Genomic DNA, 17,933 nt, shown 5'->3' with positions numbered 1-17,933 from the left:
TTAAATATTTTTAGTTGTTGATTTATTTTATTTTATTCATTTAATTATATGCAGTGCTGAGGATTGAACCTAGTGCCTCACACATGCTAGACAAGTGCTCCACAAATAAGCCACAACTCCAGCCCCAATATTTAAGTTTTTATAAGAAAACATATACAAACTATAAATAGCATTTGGTAATCAAAATAAAGTATACTCAAAGTAATATTTAGAAGATATTGATCAATCTTTCAAATGTTACAGGACTAAAATGTTAAGTTTTATTTATTCTTTTATTCAGAAACCATAAGCTAGTACATGCATAAATGTAGAAGTAAACCATTTGAAAATGTTATTGAGAAAATCTCATGAAGTACTTGATATTTTATTTAATTGTATTAGATATTCATAAAACAAATGAATGATGGTCAATCAAATCATTATCCATCTAATTTGACAAATGACTTCAAACATTCATTCAAAATGTTTTCTGCCCATAGAATTTACATTTCTCACCTCTATATTCGGGGCTTGTCATCTACTTAGGTTTATTAGTTTCTATTCTCAAAATAGTAAAATAAAAAGTTATGACTGTACCTTTTCCATAAGCATGTGTTTCAGAGAAAATCAAGCTCAACAGAAAAGGAGATGCTTGGTCACTGGATGCTGTGTTTGTATGGATGCAAACTCCTCCTTCACTATAAGAGGAAAGGGGTGTCCCCTTTCAGGCGGGGATTTGGGGGAAGAGAGATGTGTTTGCTGATGGCATACTGTGTTTCATGTGGTCCACATACTCTCGTTTAAATTTGAAAACTGTATTTTTAGATCATTATTATCATTTCTTATTACCAATAAGGAAAATAAAGTTCAAAGGTTAAATATGTAATACTTGGCAAACAGTGGTATGGGATATTTTTGATGGAGCAGACATAGATGGAAGAGAGAAAGAATGAAAAGAGATAAAGTGAATTTGAAAAAAAATAGTTTCCAAGATAACATTAGAAACTGGCAAGGTGAGAGTTTTGATTGGGATATAGCAGTGACCAAGCTGAGCTTATTTAAAAGAAATGGACAAAATGAAAACAAACAGTCACAGAGTAAGAAACCCTATACTCCATAAAAGTGACTATGAGAGACCACTGATGAACATTGGGTAAATCCAAAAAAGTAAAATGAATGGTACAATTATATAAATAGATGGTCCCCATCAGATAAAAAATAATAATGTGGATAATTATTTCCCAAATCAAATAAAACAAAGCTGATACAAAACCAAGATAGAGTAATCATGGGAATTCTCTAGAAGCTGTAATATGGAAAAGACAAAGCACCTGATTAATTTTGATAATTGTCTTGGTGACAGTTTAATCTCATAGAAGATTAAAACAGAACCTGTCTCTACTAGACACTTAGTTTTGATTAGCAAAGATAAATTGATATGAATTTATGGCTTGGAAATTACTAATTCATCTTATACTAACAGTGATGAAAGTGCTCCTTAGATCTTCTATCTTGGACTATAGAAACAGACTTCTCCATTTAAATAAAAGGTAACTTGTACTGCAGGGTGAGAAACTATAAAGTTGTGATGTCACATCAGGAATGGTACTATTATAAAACTGACTTTCACCAAATAGGTGAAGCTCAACCACTAGATTTTATTTTTAAATTTGCCTTAAGGGGAAAAAAGTGAGACGAAGGATTCTAAGTGTATATGTATTGAATTCTAAAATAGATTCCTTTTTCCTAAAATTTCCACTGTGATGGAATACATTGACAGTATTTACGCGATTTACATTTACACTATTATTTATACTATTATTTGATAGTTGATTTAGACATTGAAATTCTTTTTCTGTCTATTGCGTGATTCTTAGGGAACAGTTCTCCTTATGATATTACTCTTTCATATTTAGTTCATGGAGGGAAGTTTTTGTATTTGATAAACTAATATATGCTCAGTTTAAAACTGAAAGAATCTAAAGAAAGGCTATAAAAACATTTATCCACCATGCAACTGCCTCAGTGTGTTTAGATATTTAGATATGGTTGATCAACTAAATGCTTTGTATGAAGAACTGAAAACTTGGGAAAGTTCAACGTCTTAATCATTCTCTGTCAAACTTAGCAAGAAAAACACAAGGGAGCTATAAAAACTGTATTTTAAAATTCTCTTTAAGTTCACCTTTATAAATGTTATACATATAATAAAATATAGGAAAGATTAGAATATAGAAGATGATTTAGAAAGTTCCTGATTCCCAGGACTTTTTCCTAAGGTAGACATTTCACAGAATAATCCCCTAAAATTTCTTTTCCACTTACAGAAAGTGAATATGTCGGTAACTCGTTCTTCAGTCTCTTCCAGGACTTAATGGAATCCTTTTGTTATCACTGAATAGAAATATATTGAAAGAAACTAATCCTATGAAACTTCATTATTAAAGGGAATATTTAATCAATCTAATTACTCAGGATCATATTGCTGGATCTATCTCCTTAGTACATGAAATTCTCATTTACTCACACAGTTTCCAAAGGGGGCAGCAGCACAGTTTTCTGAATTTCATTATAATACTCTGAAGCTGCTCCAGAAACATCATGCCGCTCCAGAATCTGAAACAGTAACTGGAGACACAGAGATGGCTCTGCTCTATTCCACCATGCCACATGCACATGAAGAGTATGTTCAGATGCCCTCCCCAGGATGTGTCCATAATTAACTGACTCCCTATTGGTGAAATAACAATACTGATCATCTCAAACCGTGGCACATTTCTCAATCTTTTCTGAAAAATTCCCCACAAATATTTAGAAAAAAAAAATATTAAACATTCTGGAGAAAAATGTATAAAGATCAGATCCAGTTTTCTAAAAAAAAACCCCACGATTTAAAGGACTCAAATCTCACACATCAGTGTATGTAGGTAATAAACTTGGGCACAAAATTGACCAAGTGCTTATCTCGGGCCCAGTACACCTCATGAAAGGGTTTAATTCTGATTTCTTAAATTAGATGAACTCTTGAAGAGAAATGTGCTCTTATTGGCAGATAGAAACATTATTAAAAAAGCAAGTGGGTGACCAATTCCATGCAATAGTCAGGAAAACACATGATTGCCTTTTGTGTTCCAGACTGAAACCACTTCAATAAGATGAGTTTCCAGCTAAAATATGAGTTTTCCTGCCAATAAGCCTGGGTCTAGAGGATTTTCAAAGGTTATCACTTCATTCCAGCAAAAATATTATCCACTTTTTCTATTAGGTAGACATTTGAAGGCGATTGTTGTATTTCTTGGGATTAAGCTGTATTAAAATGGAAGCAATGGCTCATTGGTTAGGTTTCAAATAAACGAATATTACAAAGATAAGCTAAAAGGTCTTTTTCATTCTTTGGAGCCTTGTATGTGAAGGAAAGCTCCCAATCCACTTTCTTAATTCCTTTCTCAAAAGTCAGTTCCTCCTTTTGCAATCCCTCATTTTTCTTAAATAACAAGAGCAAGAATATCTTGTCAGAAGCATAAAAATAAATGAGGAAAATTAAAATTTGTATGAGTGCATACATGAGTGTGTGTGTGTGTGTGTGTGTGTGTGTGTGTGTGTGTGTTCTTAATAAACACGCTCTTTAATCTTCATTTGTAGACCTTGATCTTTGTTCAAAATAGTTGTTTGGGGGTGGATTTCAAAACACATTCACGTATTAAAACAATCAACTTCAAGAAAAGGTTTCTCATCCACCATTCAAAATGCTCAGTTCCTTCAATATGTGAGAAATTATAAAATAGTTGGTAATGTAAATTGGTTGTGTAGTTGTTTACAGCAAATTCCCACCATATTGATTCTATTTAATGTATTTAACATAAACTGGGTGATAGTATGGCAATATGATGCATAACCAATAATTTTATTTTGTATCCTCTGCTCAAAGCATTTTTTATTATACTGTGGCTAAGTAAATTGCACTATTGTACATGCAAATCAGCTTTTTTAGGTTATTCAACAAATTACTTGGACTGTGTAGTTCAATGCAATAATTATTTTTTTCAATAAAAAGCTTAATGGCATTTAGGAGTGCTAGTCATGTATTTATAAAAAATAAAAAAAAGCATACCAAAATGTAAGAATAAAATCAAGTACAAAATGGTGTGGAAATATTCTGTATTTTACACTGCTGAATTAAAATGCATTCAACATTTTGTTTATTACTGTATATATTTATAGTATATATTTAAAGGCTGGGATTTCTTAGACAATTTCTTAAAACTTGAGTGTTATAAAGATGATTCCTCAAACTGAAAATAAATATAACTTTCAAAATTCTACAGATCCATTCTTTATTGAAATCTAATGTGCATACATTAAGTGAAGTCCTGTTCCTTTTTGTTTTGTAAGAAAATTGTGATTTAACACTTCCTAATGCTTTAACAAAATTCCACAAATAGTTTTCAGAATGTATTCTCTGATAATATAATATAAACACTGTGGCTTTCAATACATTTATAAGAGTTTTAATGTAAACTCTGAAAATACTTTAGCTACAATCCTAATAAGCTGTTATTCTCAGAAGGACACAACTCTCTTAGAAATCTCTTCAATCAAGCATGACCAATGGCTGGGGGAAATGAATTGAGATTCTACTTAACTGTTACCTCTCTCTATTTTCTTTGTGTCCCTACCACCATAGGTAACCACAAGAGGCCCCGTCTGCTGGATTGTGATATGGTATCTGTGCGAAATCTTAGACCAGTTCTTCCTAGAAATGATCACTGGCTACTATGGTCCTTGAATCACCTTTATCCTACTCTTTACTTTGCCCTTCAGTAAGATTTAATCAAATGGAAAATTCCTTATTTCTGTGTTTCCATTGGATGTGCTCTGCATGAACAGAACGTGTCCTCTGCAATGCACTCTACCCTATGGTGGAGTCCAAGCTTTCAGTGGAGAAAAGTTTCAGATGCCAAACATCTGCCTTCCTAGATATTGACCCTAGATTCTCTACTGTTAAACCACTTAGTGGAATCTTGCTGAATAATCAAAAAATATTTTTACACACACATGAACACCCCCACACATAATTGTGTACATACCCATATACACACATTTGGTTATTGGTTCTGTCAGAAATTCTCTTTTCTTAATTAAATAAATTGTCACCATTTATTGAATGCCTGCTATGAGCCAAACACTGTTCAATTGTATCCTTCTAATTAGCTATATCCCTGGATTACCTCCTAATAGGAAAACAAGGTTCTCTTGAAAATTAAAGGAGATGATATTAATAAGAACATCAAGATGAAGAAGCAAATGGCGATACAGTCTCCATATTCAGGGCATACATCTTCATAAAATATGGGCCTTCATTCAGGTTTTAGCTTTATTCACCATTGTATGATTTTTAGCTCATAATGGGAATTTTTGTCACATATACAAAATGAGAATCACATACCCTTTAATGTATTATCTGATTGTATTGAGTAGAATTGAGTCAATGTCCAAATGGAATGTTTTTAATGCTTTGAATTCTGAGAGGAAACCCAGTGCAACATTGTGAAGTTGCCCAGCAAAAAATAAATGAAATCCACTCAGGAGACGAGCACACTCAGAGAATGCTGTGTATCTTAAAGAACAGCCAGGTGAACAACTCATAAATCAAAAATTTCCTTTTTTTATAAGCAATATTTATATCCTATTTTATCAGAAAAATAGTTGTTCAAAGACATGATATTTAATTCTTTGGCCTGGAGGCAGCATGATAAGTTCAGTGGAGGAAATAAACCCCAATGTCTCTTCATGGGATGCTTTATTCATTATGAAAACATTTTAACCACCTTTTTTTGCCATATATTATTCAAAGTATACAGGCAAATAGACTTTTTTTCTATATCTGCAAAACTTCAAAAAGTAAAGAAAATAGATTCAGAATTAGATTATTAGGAAATAACTAGGGTGTGATTTTTCCCTCTTTAATTACTCAATCCTTAAATAATTTAATATTGATGAAAGCAGAGATAAAAGTAAATGAATGTAACAAGAGAGGACTCTAGTCAGCTTGGATATTTTACTCCATGTGGGCATTTATCCTTATTTGTATGCACTAATATTGACCAACAAACTCAATTTAGGATAATGACCTTATCACAACAAAGTTCCTTTAATTTACCTAATTATAATCTTAATATGAAAATACAAATGTAGCCTATCAACTTTCATTATTTCCATTCAAAGACAATAGCACTTGTATGACTGAAGCCTCAGTATGGCAAACCAAGTACATAAAGTAATATTGAAGTTTGGCATAATTGAATTCCAGGAAATCAGTTCAAATGTATTGCATTTAAAGTGCTTGGAACACATGATGAATACATGTGTCACATGAAGAGCACTCTGGAATTTACCAAAAAAGGGAAATTTCAGGACCTTGTCAAACTCTATCTATTCTCAACAACATTCTTCACTCTTAATATTTAAAACAATTTCTTCATTTGATTCTAGTACACTATGTATACTGGTTCTCCTCAAGCCTGGCTGATTGCTTCTTCAGCCTTTCCTCACCAGAGTTTCTTTATGCCAACTTCTAAATATTGGAGAAAACCAGGATTCAGTCCTTAGACATCTTCTTACCTTTAATATACACACTACATGATCTTATTCTGTATCTGGCCTTTTAAGCATCATTTGTACAGTGAGGATTCTCCACTTTATAACTTAGGTATGACTTCTTGGTCCAGTAACTTTCTCAAACTGTTGAATGTCTGTTAGTCATCAGAAACTTAATGTCAGAATGAGAACTCTTGGTTTGCTTTCACAAATTTATTCCTTCCACAGTGTTGGACATCTGAATGAAGAATTCCGTCAGTCCTCCGTTTTCTCAAGTTAAAATCCTCATCGATTACTTTCATTTTTCAGCATCATCACTACCTACCACTATTTCCTACCAGTTCTACCTTCCCAATATATCCCCAAACTGACCTCTCACCATCTCCATTGCTTAGTATATTCCAACACCGTCTCCACTAGAAACAGCAATGACCTAACTGGTCTCCCTGTTTCTTATGTACTTAGAACCTAATTCACATAGAGAAAACAGGGTGCTATTCTAAAAATGGAAATCTACAGAATAGTTTTCTCATTATTTTTAGCATAAAATCTAGTGCTCTTAGAGTAGGCTCTAAAATCCAATTGCATTTGCCCTCTGACAACCTGTTATTATTTGAAACTGGAATGTCAACCAAAGTCTCCTTTGCAAAAGATTTGTTTGCCTTTAACTTTTGGGAGGTGGGGGCCTAAAGTAAGGAAGTTAAGTCATAGGGAGGCATGTTCTTTAAAGAGATATTGGGTCTATGGCTCTATCTTCTTTCTTTTTGCTTCCCAAACACCATAAAATGAATAGATTTCTTCTGCCGTGCACTTCTGTCATGATGTGTCACCTCACCACATACTCTAAAGCAAAAGGGCTAAGTGACAAAGGACTAAAATCTCTGAAACTGTGAACCAAAACAAGTATTTCAAGTATTTTATCTCAGGTAGTTTTTCAAGTATTTTATCTCAGTAATAGACTACTGACTAACAAACTTTACAAATTCATCTTCTCTCTAAAGCACTACAATCTTGCAGTTTCACATACAAAGTATTTGCCATGTAGAGTCTTTGCATTTGCTACTGTTCAGGTTAGGGGGATCTTTCCTCAGGGGCCTTGATGATTCCTTCCCTTTTTTCATTTGGGTGTATTTTATAATGTCTCTTCCTCGGGTCTTTCTTAACCACTTAATCTAGAAAATATCTACATTACTTTTTTTTTTTTTGTAGCGGTAGCAGGGATTGAACTCAGGGGCACTCTACCATTGAGCCACACCCCCAGCTCTATTTTGAATTTTATTTTATTTAGAGACAGGGTCTCACTGAGTTGTTTAGTGCCTTGCTGTTGCTGAGGCTGGCTTTGAACTTGTGATCCTCCTGTCTCAGCCTCCAGAACCTCTAGGATTACAGGCGTGCACCACCGTGGCCGGCATACTTTACTATTTATACCATTAACCTTGAATTATTCCTTTAAGCAATTTCATAAGCTACTATTCTGTCATACATAATTATATTTATATTTGTAGTTGCACATTTTTAAATTCCATCTTTCTAGAAATAAACTTTATAAGAGGATAGATTTTATAAAATCAGATTTTTCTTTTTTCAATTCTATGTTTTAATTTTTTAGAGTCATACTTGGAATATAGGCAGCATTCTATAAATATCTGTTGGGTAAAATAATAGGCGCATTAGTTGAAGAAGATTCTCAACTTGTTGGTTGATTTGAGGAAATGTTATTTTGCTGAGCTCCAGTGCAAAGTTTGAGGCAATTTATTAAGTATAGTTCGGGGATCAAAGTCTAATTTTTAACCAAAGGGTAGATATCAAAAAATACTTGCTAATTAATTGATAAAATTTTTGTTGAAATTGTGATGTCGTTTAGTTTTTGTTTCAAATTTTAAATTTCCATAGCTCATGATGTATTTCCTTAAAAGTCTAAAAATTTACAGACCTACATAAAATATTAAAATGTGTTTTAAATTTTACATTGATGTTTTAAAAGTATTTATCATATAATGCTATAATTTCAGGGATTGTGTTTGATCTTGATAGTTAGAGTCAATATAGTCATAACAGGTGCATGTCTATAATCTTCTATACATCATGTTCCCACTGTTCTGTACAGTTGGTAGAACCAACTGAAAAATCTTTGCAGAATGATTTTATTAATCCTGCAACTAATATATATTACATAGCTTCTATATTCAAAACAGATACAGAAGTACATAAATTCTCACAGAGCTTACAGTTAAGTGAGAAGGGAATAAAATAAAACAAATAAGCAAAATATATGTTCAGATAAGTAATAGTAAATGCTAAAGAAGTTCATGGTTGTCTGTTCATATGAAGAAGACCGTATTTGTAACCAAGTCTGTTTTATTACAAAATTTATGCTGCTTCTACACAAAATTATATATGATATAAACTTTTGTCTGTTTGTTTGCTTCTCCAAAAAAAAAATGATTAGTTAAAACAACAACAACAACAACAAAATCTTATCTGAATTGGCTTTTGAGAATCTTTACAAATTAACTCTATCGTCAGGTAAGTTAGGTACATTTTTACTTGAAAAGGCAATATTGGGATTGCCATAATTTTTTTAAACCATTGAATAATTTAAAATGTGATGATAACCATAGAAGATATGATTGTGAGATAAGGACTGATGACATGTTTACACAGACGTGAATTGCTATGGTTAAATTCCTTCTGTCATCAGCAATTAATGCATGTCTAGAAAGGGAAAAATTTGATTTCAGACAGACAGATGAAGCTGTCTTCTGAGATTACTGTTCTAGGAAAGCAGTTATGTATGAGACAAACCTCTAGCTTTATGCAAAATATCCAGGGAAAATCTCATTTCATCAGGATAGACTTTTCAGGGTTTGCTGATGTTTACTTTGACCAGTTGCTGTTTTGTTAAGGTGTGACTAGTTTATTCGTCTTTGATATGCAGCCATGTTCTAATATATGTCTCATAGTCAGCAGCCCTTTACCTGGCTTTATGTTATTTATTATCACAATTAAGTGATTTTTTCCCACACTGACTTGAACAATGGCAAACTTTTTTTTTCTAAGTTGAGGAACTGAATAAAAATTGTAAAAACATCTCCTGTGAAAATCTGAACTACCAGGAAGATGCCACTTCTTGATTTCCAATTGATCATCTGCCCATGATAAAGAAATGATCAGTTAAGTCTAAGTCTGACAGATGAATAGGTCTTTTTTGGCAATGCTGTTTCACAGGTGATGGTGTCTTTTCATTCCATATCTAGTGGTTCTCTTGGGACAGCCACACTCTAAACTGCAGCACAGTCTTCGTCTCATCATTTCACAATAATATGCCCCATTCTTGATGGCAGCGTGAGCTTGATGGTTCTGTCACTACTTGTAAACATGTTTCAGTGCTTCAGGCTGATTTCTGGCATGTCCTTGAAGCATTATACTGCCCATCCTGGGCTTGCCTCTTCTGCTTCTGTTCCTTAGATGTTCTGCCCTCATCAATTTTCCTCACATGCCAGTCCTGTCAGAGCTGAGTTTCACAATCACTGTGTTAAATGTGAAGAAGCAAATGCATCCTGATCTCTGGCCAGTGGGAATTTTATCTTTCCTGCTGAGGTGGTATGCCTGATATTTGCATTAAAAATTTAGTAACTAGTTGTGATAGGGAGAAAATTTTTCACAAATTGAAAGCATTTAGGACCGTGCAATTAGTTTGTCTCCTTCAGTCTTGATTCATGACATTGTGCCAGGGATAATGTCCTGTTAAGAGGAAATGAGTTCAGGTACCAATCTGAGGGGCACACCATTAGTGAGGACTTCAGAGAGAAGAATTTAAATTCATGGACAAATTGGCTGATTTAAAATTGGCAAGTGTTACTTATGTTTCCTCACCTCAGTATGTATAAACACGTAGCAGGACAAAACATAGCAACCATAGTGCACTAGCAGGTGAAAGAGCAATGGTCACACTCTATTTCTCTCATCTACTGCCATAAGAATGACAAAGACATTACATGGCTAAGCCTGGGTGCTCGAACTCTGGAATAATGCTGTGTTCTGATTTTGCACACTACTTTTTCCTGACTTACTTTATGACTCTTTTTTTTTCTTGATCCATTCTTTCTTAATTAGCATTTATCATTACAAAGTAAATCATATAAAATGAATATACCATCATTTATGGAACTATTCCTCATGTTTTTTTTAAACTTTCCCCTAGGTTTTGACTAATATAAATTATGCCTCATTGAGTATTTTCATAGATAGCTTTTTCCTTATCATTTCTGATGTAGGTTTGGCTCATGGAAATGGGAATCAAAGCATACAGATACTCACTTTTTTTTTAATTTTTATTTTTTTTATTGTTGGTTGTTCAAAACATTACATAGTTCTTGATATATCATCTTTCACACTTTGCTTCAAGTGGGTTACGAACTCCCATTTTTCAGATACTCACTTTTGTAATTCATTACTAAAGTGCTTTCTGATGAGTTTCTATCAAGGCCCTAAATACACCAAAAATCTTTATAGTAAGGTGCTATGGTTCATTCAGTTCTTCCTTCCTCTGCCTATCATCATCCTCGTCATCCTCATCATTGTTAACTAGTATTTTATCTATACTATTATTATGCCATTTGTATGGTGATTTTAAGATTAAAAGACTTATTTTTTCCATGACAATTAAAAACTTTCCTAGAGTTCATATTTTTAATTACCTGTTAATATTGTTTGGAATTCACAGAAAGTGAGACTCTGTGTAAGAGCTGACAGCTCTTATTCTTGAAGCACTGTGCCAGGCATAATGTCCTGTTAAGAGGAAATGATGCCATACCTTAATCATCACACCATTTTTTATTCCTTGATTTGCAAGCCTATAGCATTACATCCAACCTAAATGTCTAACTGCCTCACTAAGAACAAATACCCTTCCCTAGGAGTTTTGTCTCTCATCATTGCATTACCTGTTTCTGTGAATAAGGGAAAATAAATTGCACAAAAATGTCAAGCAGCTATTTCAAAGGTACCCATAATGATAAAAATGTCATTCCCATATAATAGAAAAGCATTGACTCTTAGAATTAGGAAAGACTACAGACCACAAAGGACCCTTCCAGAGATTGCCCTATGCACCACTTCTTTGAATTGGTTCCCCTAAAGGCCCATGTAGGAAAGTCTTAGTTCCCAGAATGGCACTTTGGGGAGGTGGTGTGGCCTTTAGGAGGTAGGGCCATGTTGGATGTCCTTAGGTCATTCGGGGTGTACCCATGAAGGGGATTGTGGGACCCAGGCCCCTTCCTTTCCTCTTGATTCCTAGATATGAGTTAAGCAGTTTGCTTTACAATGTGCTCCCTGCCATTTCCATCCAGCACCCCAACAAAAGAAAAAAAGCAATGTGTGCACTCTGTTGTGGACTGCAAGCTCTAAAACCATGAGCCAAAATAAATCTTTTCTTTTTATAAGCTTATTTTCTCAGGTATTTGCTATACTGACAGAAAGCTGCCTAACACACCATACTAAAACTGTCATCCTGACTCTAGTGTTTTCATGAGTTCTCTGAGTTGTTCTAGTAAATTAGTGATCTGAAGTGATAGTAAGAAATGCTGTATTTGTAACCATTTGGTCAGAAGTACTAGTGGAGTATGGATTCCTGAACTTGTGGCTAGTGATTGAATTGAGGATAGTCTTATGGAGAACTGTGACTTTATCCTATGAAACTTCTCATAACTATAGTCAGTATGAAGTCATTGCAATATCTTATAGTTATGAAAATTAAATGATGATGTAGTGATTTTATATATAAATACATATATAAATGATAGATATATGGTGATATATAGGTATATTATATGATATATAATAAATTATATATAAGTATTACCTATATACTTATTATTAAATGTTCATACTCTTCATAACTAATAAATAAAAAGTCAATAATAAGTACTAGTCATTATTTAATACTACTTTTCATTTAACTATTAAAATTCATTCTATACATGGGCATGGTGGCACATGTCTGTAATCCAGAGGCTCAGGAGGCAGAGGCAGGAGAATCATGAGTTCAAAGCCAAAGACAGCAACTTAATGAGGTGCCAAGCAACTCAGTGAGACCTTGTCTCTAATTAAAATACAAAAAGATCTGGGTATGTGGCTCAGTGGTTAAGTGTCCCTGAGTTTGAAAAAATTTGTTCTATAAAACATTTCTGTATGACTACTTTATAAATTGTTTTCCTTGTGGAAATACATATAGTAAGTGGTAATTCTGACATAAGAAAAACAAGTAAAAAAAAAATTTAAAAGGCAGCCAGGAGAAGTGACACACACCTGTAATCATAGTGACCCTTGAGAGGATGAGGCAGGAGGATCTCAAGTTCAAAGTCAGCCTCAACAGCTTACTGAGACTCTCAATGATTTATCAAGACCCTACCTCAAAATAAAATTAAAAAAAAAACAGGGCTGGGGATATAGCTCAAAGGTAGAGTGTCCCTGGGTTAAATCTCTAGTATAAATAAATAAATGAGGCTTATGTTCCCTATTACAATATATTATAGCCTTTCCTATTTATTCTAGCCTAAGGCTAGTATTTTCTTTTTCAGAAAGAACTATTACATATATAATTACTTTTAGCACATTCTATTTTAGTGGTAAAGGAAATAAGGCATAGCTTTGGAAGAAGAGAAGAAAATGCAATACTAGTAGTTTGATACGTCAGTCATTATAAATTCGTCATAAACTTTGCAGTCCCATTAGCTCTTTGCAGTCAATGACAATTAAATTCTAATTTGTTATTTCATGAATGTTCCCCCTTCAGTGAAATGCCCTTCTTGACCACTGCAACTTAAATAATGTCTATTTTTAAAAACTGGTTGACCCCTTATGATTAAAGCTTTGCTAGAAATTATTAAAGTGTGTATTCTCTATAGGAATTCAACATGAGCATTTATGGCTCATCTCCCTTTTAAGAGACAAGTTGCATTAGGGATAAATGTTATCAATCATTGAAACCTTAGAAAGAATGATTTTACCAGACACTTTCCTATTCAACAACCAAAGAGTATTTTTACAGGTGGGAGTGGGAGAAACCTTAAGATGGGAAACAAGGAAAAATGGTAAATGCAAAATCTCTGTCATGTCCACTCCCATAGCTCTGTATAGTGCAATTAATTTATGAGTGTTCCATAATATGTCCTGGATGCCTTCCTATATTCCATAATAGGGAGTGTTATGATTGGGATATGAGGTATTAAGGCAGGAGGTGAAATGATTAGATTTACAAAAGCTGTGACCTAATCAGTCTATTCCAGTTTGAATGGACTAACTGGATAGTAACATTAAGTTGGTGGGCATGGCTTGAAAGCTGGGTCACTAGATGCATGCCCTGAAACGGTTTCATCTGCTCTGTGGCCCTTTCTCCCACCCCCTCTCTCCTTCATGGCTGCCAAAGTCAAATAGCTTTTTTCCACCATGATGTTGTTCTTGTTGTGTATTTTGGTCACAGACATGAAAAATTGATGAACATAGAAATAGGTACCAAGAACAGAATCATCACTGTGACTAACCTGGTTTACAAACATTTGAAACTGATTTGTGGGAGGATTTGGAGAATTGGAGTTGCAGGCTAGAGAAACCTTAGACTGCTATACTCTGAGCTTACTGGGTGATTATGACCAGTATGCCAGTAATAATGTGGACAATAAAGACATTGCTCATGAGGTTTCACACAGAAAAAAGACTCACCTGGGAATTAGACTAGTAGCCATTTGTGTTAATTCTGGCAAAGAATTGTCTACATTTTCTCCATGTCCTGAGACTTTGTGTGAAGCCAACTTTAAAAGTGATAGACTAATTAATATGGCAGAAGAAATTTCAAGTCAGTACATTCAGTCAAGTGGCATGGATATTGCTGGATTTTTTTTTTTTTGTCAGGTTTACTGTGAGAATCTGGAGCAGATGTCAGGGCTCAGAGATTTTGGAAATGCAAATTTGACCAGAAAAATGCATATAATATTGGGTCCAAGGAAGGTATAGTTATTGAAGAGATTACTGCTACTAAAAAGAAGTTAAATACTTTGCCATATAGGAAAGATGCCTCCAGGGCACCTCAGGAATTTGCAAGACCATACTTATCACAGCCTCAATGATGCAAAAAGTAAAAGTGCCTTTGAGAAAAGACTCTATATGGGAGCACCCTGATTGCACAGGAGAGCCTAAGAAGTTGTTTCACGGTCATGTTCAACCACCCAGGCCATTTCAAGAAGCCATTTTTGCAGGTATGTTCTCTCAACTACTGCTTGAGTTGGTGGCAAACCTTGGCATTTTTCTTTTTTGTTTTATTTTTTATTTATATATGATAGTGGAATGTATTACAATTCTTATTACACATATAGAGTACAATTTTTCATATCTCTGGTTGTATCCATAGTATATTCATACCAATTCATGTCTTCATACCTATACTTTGGATAAAAGTGATCATCACATTCCACCATCATTTATAACTCCATGCCCCCTCCCTTCCCCTCCAACCTCTCTACCCTATCTAGAGTTTGTCTATTCCTCCCATGCTCCTGCTCCTTACCCCACTATGAATCAGCCTCCTTATACTAAAGAAAATATTTGGCATTTGGTTTTGGTGGATTGGCTAACTTCACTTAGCATTAGCTTCTCTAACTTCATCCATTTACCCGAAAATGCCATAATTTTATTCTCTTTTATTGCTGAGTAATATTCCATTGTGTATATATGCCACCATTTTTTAATCCATTTATCTACTGAAGGGCATCTAGGTTGATTCCACAGTTTAGCTATTGTGAATTGTGCTGCTATAAACATTGATGTGTCTGTGTCCCTGTAGTATATGATGTTTTTTAAGTCCTTTGGGTATAGACCGAGGAGAGGATAGCTGGGTCAAATGGTGGTTCAATTCTCAATTTTCCAAGAAATCTCCAAATTGCTTTCCATATTTCCTGCACCTATTTGCAGTCCCACCAGCAGTGTATGAGTGGACCTTTTCCCCCACATTCTTGCCAACACTTATTGTTGTTTGTATGCATAATAGCTGCCATTCTGACTGGAGTGAGATGAAATCTTGGAGTGGTATTAATTTGCATTTCTCTAATTGCTAGTGATGATGAACATTTCTTCATGTATTTGTTGATTGATTGTACATCATCTTCTGAGAAGTGTCTCTTCAGGTCCTTGGCCCATTTATTAATTGGGTTATTTGGTTTTTTTTTGGTGTTTAGCTTTTTGAGTTTTTTACATACCCTAGAGATTAGTGTGAGGGGTAAATATTTGCTCCCAAGATGTAGGCTGTCTATGCACCTCACAAATTATTTCTTTTGCTGAGAAGAAACTTTTTAGTTTGAGTTTGGATAGGCTGAATTAATGTTATCAAATGACCATACTTCCAAAAGCACTATACAGATTTAATGCAATTCTGATCAAAATTCCAATGACATTCCTCATAGAAATAGAAAAAGCAATCATAAAATTTATCTGGAAAAATAAGAGACCCAGAATAGCTAAAGCAATCCTTAGCAGGAAGATTGAAGCAGGTGGTATCACAGTACCAGACCTTTAACTATACTACAGAGCAATAATAACAAAAACAGCATGGTATTTGCACCCAAACAGACCGGTAGACCAATGGTATAGAATAGAGGACAAGAGACTAACCCACAAAATTACAATCATTTTATATTAGACAAAGCCGCCAAAATCATGCATGGAGAAAAGATAGCCTCTTCAGCAAATGGTGCTGGGAAAACTAGAAATCCATATGCAACAAAATGAAATTAAACCCCTATCTCTCACCATGCACAAAACTCAACTTAAAATGGATCAAGGACTTAGGAATACAACCAGAGACCTTGCGTCTAATAGAAGAAAAAGTAGGACCTAATCTCCATCATGTGAGATTAGGCCCTAACTTCCTTAATAAGACTCCTTTGGTGCAAGAATTAAAATCAAGAAATCTTGGTATTTTTTCATGTGGTGCTGGTTCTGCAAGACTGTAGCATGCTAGACTTAGGGGGTCATGGAGGTTTCCACTGAAATTTTAAAGGAAGGTTTAGGAGGTCAAGCAAAGTGCAGCGAGGCAAAAATTCTTACAGCAGAACTTAAGGGGAAGTTATGAACCTGAAGCTGAAGTTGGAATGGAGACCCTGTTATTAAGAAATAACAGTAAGATGGGCTGTCCCTCATGGGAAGTCACTGTGTAAAGGAAGCCAAGCTATGAGAGAGGACAAAAGTCCTGCAACCAGCAAGGCCAAAGAGGTGGGACTGTTCAAGTCCTCTGGAAATCACACCTTGTAGCCAGTGCCCAGATGTTTGTTTTCTCTTTATTATGGCTCATTTGAGCATTATTATTTTTTTTTAAAAAAAAAAGCAAAACAAAACAAAACAAAAAAAATGACTTTGGGCTATATTCCAGCACAAAACAAAACAAAAATCCAAGCAAACAGCTCTGAGTTGTACATGTTTGTGTAATAAGATACTAATATATGAAATTTGAAATTAATACATTTAGGTCAGGTCCATTCTGATTTCCAGACTGAGTGACCAATATTCAGTAGGTAGTTATCCCAGAAAAGTGTCTCTTCAAGATTTCTAGGTAACAAGATTGTAAGTGCTATAGCAAGCTGTAGATAACAATGAGTTATCTTTGACGTTTATATATAATGTGAGTAAAATGAACTGTCAAGTAATAATTGAAAATTACAATTTGCTTTGCCCTACAAGTTTGTGTATTGGAAACTGCACCTTCTGAGAGGCAGTACAATAGAATTGGGAACAAGAACTTCGGACAGATGCTACCTAGTTTGATATTCTGTCTTTTACTAGTTATGGAAAGATAAAGTCACTTAAACTTTGTGTACTTTAGTTTTGTCATCTATCAGAGAGCACTAATGATAATTTCTACCTCATAAGATTGCAGTTTAAAGCATTCTACACATAGAGTAGAAGTATCTGGCCGATATAGAAAGTTAATATTTGCTATTGGTATGATTAAACAAACATACCAATTCAAAAGCATATTTTAAAGCATTTATTCTATTGAAAAGCAAATATCTTATTGAGGTAATGAGAATGGAAAGTAAAAAAAAAAAATACCTCACTTTGCTTTTGGCATTAAGCAAAAGGCCGCGTTTCTCATTGTCCCACTAAAGGGAATCACTTATCCATTCTGTTTGAGCTTAGTCCAGGGACCTTAGGATACTGTAAGGATGGAAGCTCTGCTTTCCTCAATTGCCTGTTTGACCAGGCCCAAAACACACCTATTTCTTTAAACCACATTCTGTAATAGTTTTAATACATAAAATAGCATCTTGAAATACCCTTGAGATTCACCCTTTATTATTTTGTAGAAA

This window comes from Marmota monax, unplaced genomic scaffold (genome assembly GCF_021218885.2).
Source record: "Marmota monax isolate L192 unplaced genomic scaffold, Marmota_monax_Labrador192_F-V1.1 WCK01_AAM20220418_F8-fsc00165, whole genome shotgun sequence".
In the NCBI taxonomy this organism is placed as follows: domain Eukaryota; kingdom Metazoa; phylum Chordata; class Mammalia; order Rodentia; family Sciuridae; genus Marmota; species Marmota monax.
The sequence above is the reverse complement of the archived record's forward strand: the minus strand, read 5'-3'. Positions refer to the sequence as shown.